Raw genomic sequence first — 4,308 nt, forward strand, 5'->3', positions numbered from 1 at the left:
CCGTTACAGCCCATTTCCCGTGTTAGTTGCGGAGCAGCACGGGCAGCAGCCCTCACTGCTTGATGATCCCTAGCTTCTTCCAGCTCCCCCAAATCTGCTACCATCTCTATAACTGTTTCTGGATTGCCCCCCATAAGGGCCCAAGATAGCCACTAGTGACCCAGAAGGGCTGATGGGGCACTGCAGAGGATAAGGTCCCTCATCTCTGAGGTATACACCTCCTTGTCTGGTTCACGGGACCTCGGGTTGAAAGTAGCATTCTTCATACCTAGTTCCTGAAGGACCTGGGGCAGCTCCGTATATGTCTGCCACCAACTCCCTGCCCCTGGCAAGTCTCCAGCATTCTGCCAGACTGTACAAATGGCAACTATTACCCTCTCTAATAGGGTATGATTTCCTGGGTTGTCATGGCAGTTCTGAAGATGCTGCCTCAAGGAGGAGTATGTGGTTATGGCAGCCAATTTCTCCATCTCTGTTCTAGAGAGCACAATGCCATCCACCCCCTATGTCCCACAACTGTGGCAACTAGGCTGGCAGGGGCTCAGTGGGTTTTTGCTTAAATTGTGCCCCTAACTCCATCAGCTCTGCATGGGTATAGGGCTAGACCACGGAGTACTATACTACCTTGAGAGGAGGCTGTGGCTGCCCCTGAGAAACTCCTTGCTGCTGGGAGTTTTACCTTTTGGGTGAACATTGCCGGGCTCTGAGTGTGCAGATGGCAGCTTCAACCCGAATCTCCTCATCCTCAGAAGAGGAGGAGTTGGAAATGCCTGCTCTCACCAATTCAGAGCCACTCCACTGGCACAGATGCTGCTTCAGTGACCGTTTAGGCTCCTGCAGCTGCCAACTCTCAGCCTGACGTGAAACCCAGAGCTTTTGAACCCACAATTGTTTCTCCAACAGTTGCTTCCAGCATTCCACTTCCAGGGCAAACTGCAACTTGTGAACCCCATCATTCCTTTTCAAGAGACTGTTCCAGTTTGACTCTCCATTGGGGCTCAGCCTGCATTTCACACTGCAACTCTCAAACCCAGTTGGCCTCTTTCTCCAGAGAACTGGAAAGGCTTGTTTCAGTTCAAGCCACTGTTGCCACTCAGTTTGTAGCTTATCCTGACCTTTCAACCTCAGGGAGCTTCTCACACAGAACTCCTGGTTTCCTCTTGCAGGGTTATAAAAACCACCTAGCCCATGGCCCCCAAAAGGACAGCCAAGGGGAGCCATACACTAGAGAACAACGACCACTTCTCTATCCCACCCTTCAAGGGTGTTGGCCGCTCCATACCAATTTGATCCAAACCCTGCTCGCTGCACCAAATGTATGGTCAGGGGCCACGACCATGCAGATTTGCATTGAATTCAAGCAGACGGTAAAGGAACTGTGGAGCCAGAGAATGGGAGCCCATTCCAATTTATTGGAGGCTAACAAAGATAGATAAGCCAAAAGAAGAAAGAAAAAGAAAAAATACAAAGGGAAAGGAAAATCTGCTTTTCACGGTGGAGGGCAAGGGATCAGGAAACCAACCCCACCTCTCAGTGGTGGGGTGCAATGTCACCCCATGGCCCCCGAGGGGAAGCACTTATCCTTACAGTAGTGCTGTCATGTGCACCTGCACTAATTGCACAAAGTGCTTGCAGCCAGTAAACCTGGGAGCAAGCCTAACACGGCCATTTTCCCCACAGATGGCACTTCAAAGAGACGGGGAAGTATTTTCCAGAACTGTAGACTTGCTGATTATTGAGGGTGGTCCAGGCAAACGCACACACGTGTTCCCGGTCTCCAGTGGGAGGAAAGCAGAGAGTATCTATTTACAATGGTCAGTGGTGCTCCAGAACAGTGCTGCAGTGGCCTGGTTGATGCTGCAGATACTTTTCATATGTGACTCTATAATCAGCTCTGGTATGTTCTTAGAAATAAATATCATTATAGTTTCTTTGTTTTTTTAAAAAAAAATATTAAAATTTTATTTACTAAGTTCCTTGTTGTACAGAAAGTAACAATGCTGTTACAGTCTTGGTGTAACTGGTAGCCATAGACGGTTGACTCACCAATAGTAGCTATCCACGCTACAGCAGGAGTGTCACAGGAAAACCTAACAGTTTTATTGGGGTGTCCTCCCCAGGCTTGGAAGTGAATTTTCCAAAGGGACTAAATGGAGGAAGGCAAACGGCACAGGAACTTTCTTTGGCTCTTTGGGTGGGTATGTCTTGGGGTTTGTACCGCAGCAACCTTTTTTTTTTAAACAGCTACCAAATCCATGAGCAGTCTAACAAATACTGAACAGTTCTTTCTTCGTTCTTTCTTTCTTTCTTTCTTTCTATCCTTTTTGTGCAAGTTAAGTAGGGTCTAATCATCTTCTCCTTTATCATCTATTTCTTTCTCTTTCCACTTTTCCTCCTTTCTTCCTCCTTTCCTCCTCCTCTTCATCCCCCTGCTCATTGTCTTCATCTTCATTAACCTCTCCATCATTTCCAAATTCTTCTTCCTCCCCACTGACTTCATCTTCATTCTCTTTCCCTTCTACATCTTCATCTTCATCCTCTTCATCATCAAACTCTTCCTTCTCACCATCCTCATCCTCATCTTCTCTCTCTTCCTCATCATCTTCTTTGTCCACACCATCCACCTTGGCACCTGAGTCAGGAGCTTCCTGATCCTCTCGGTCACAGCCATCCAGGTAGGTGGCGGGGGGGGGGGGGGGAGGGAGGGCAAGAGCTCAAAAACACTCTCTCGACAGTCATTCAGGTTTGTAACCTCACAGCTAAACAGATCCAGGCTTTTCAGACATTTCAACTTTTTCAAAGGTTCCAAGGCGCTGATATCTTTCAGTTTATTTCCACTTAAATTTAGATGTGTGAGATTTGGAAATTTTTCTGCCCACATGTCCAGATAACCATAGATTCCATTGTCACTGAGCTCAAGCTTTTTCAATTTTGGTTGTTTGGGGAGATTTGAAACTGAAATCAAGCTTACATTTATTAAACTGAGGAACTCTTAAGTTCACAAATTCAGCTGTTAAGCGCTCAATTTTCCTATCATTTGATTTGCAATTGTCCAGGATGAGTTCTCAAACAGCTGCCTGGACAGGTTCCTCAGCTCCAGGTGGATTCTCCTCTTCACATCCATGTTTCCCTCTGCCCCTCTTTAAACTTCACTCCCTTGGAGGAGGCCGAGGTGGGAGGCGTCCGGGCCTGCGCAGTGAGGGCCATCGGAAGGGGTCTGGTGTGGGCGGAGGCAGGATGCTGCAGACGGCAGGTGGGTGAGTGGAGCCCCTGCAGGGGTCTCCAAACTTTTTACACAGGGGGCCAGTTCACTGTCCCTCAGACCATTGGAGGGCTGCCAAATACAGTAGTCCTCTCACTGACCACCAATGAAAGAGGTGCCCCTTCCAGAAGTGCAGTGGGGGCTGGATAAATGGCCTCAGGGGGCCGCATTGTGGCCCGCGGGCCTTAGTTTGGGGACGCCTGCTAGAGCCAAGTTACGGGAACAGAGAGCAGTTTCTTCCTTTATGTTATGAGTTCTCTAAATTGGGACTTTGAAGGGTGAAAGCTAATTTATTTCATGATACAATTTCACTGAAGCAGAAATCCCCTTATTTATGAAATGAACTATTCTAACACAATGTGGAAATTGTCTGGCTATTAATTGTTTTGAATTTGATCCCTGTAGCAGGTGCTGTCAATGTCCCACTCAGGTCCCATGTGCCCAATGTGAAGCTCACCTGTAACTTTAGTAGGAGTTTCCATACACAAGGGCTTCCTTCCTTAAGCACCTGCCATCCTGCTCAGCCCAATTATGCTCAAGTGTAGAAAGGTCACTGGAGTTCATCCCTTTAGGAACAGTCAATGAACCAGGGATGAGGACGAGTAGGTAAAACCCTTTATTGGCTGTCCTTTTTCTGCCTTACCTCCTCGCACTGTGCTTCCCAAGAGCACCTTCCAGATGGGCTTTGGTACATCCAAAACCTTGTCTCAAGTTTGCTTTGAGGAGAATCAAAACTAAAGTAATCTTAGAGCATTTTCAATTTCTTGTATTCCTATTATTATTATTACATCTAGCTTGGTATTTAAGACCATGTGTTTCATATCAGGCAGGCCTAGATTTCAATCCTGGCTTTCCATCAGTTATCACTGTGTAATTTGGAACAAGCAACTTAACCTGTCTGATCTTCAGTCCAGTGTATCTATGAAATGGGGATAATAGCAACACCTGCTGTAAGATGTTATGTCTTGGTCTATTATATTAAATAATACACTCAGCACAGTGTGCAATACATATAGTAAATTATAAATATTAGTTGTGGTTGCTGG

General features: G+C 46.7%; 1 pseudogene; it reads right to left on the bottom strand.

Moving 5' to 3' along the window:
- Positions 1 to 2,344: 2,344 nt before the first annotated feature.
- Positions 2,345 to 3,124, bottom strand: LOC136402439 (acidic leucine-rich nuclear phosphoprotein 32 family member B pseudogene; annotated as a pseudogene).
- Positions 3,125 to 4,308: the final 1,184 nt, after the last annotated feature.

Source organism: Saccopteryx leptura, chromosome 4 (genome assembly GCF_036850995.1).
Source record: "Saccopteryx leptura isolate mSacLep1 chromosome 4, mSacLep1_pri_phased_curated, whole genome shotgun sequence".
NCBI lineage: Eukaryota > Metazoa > Chordata > Mammalia > Chiroptera > Emballonuridae > Saccopteryx > Saccopteryx leptura.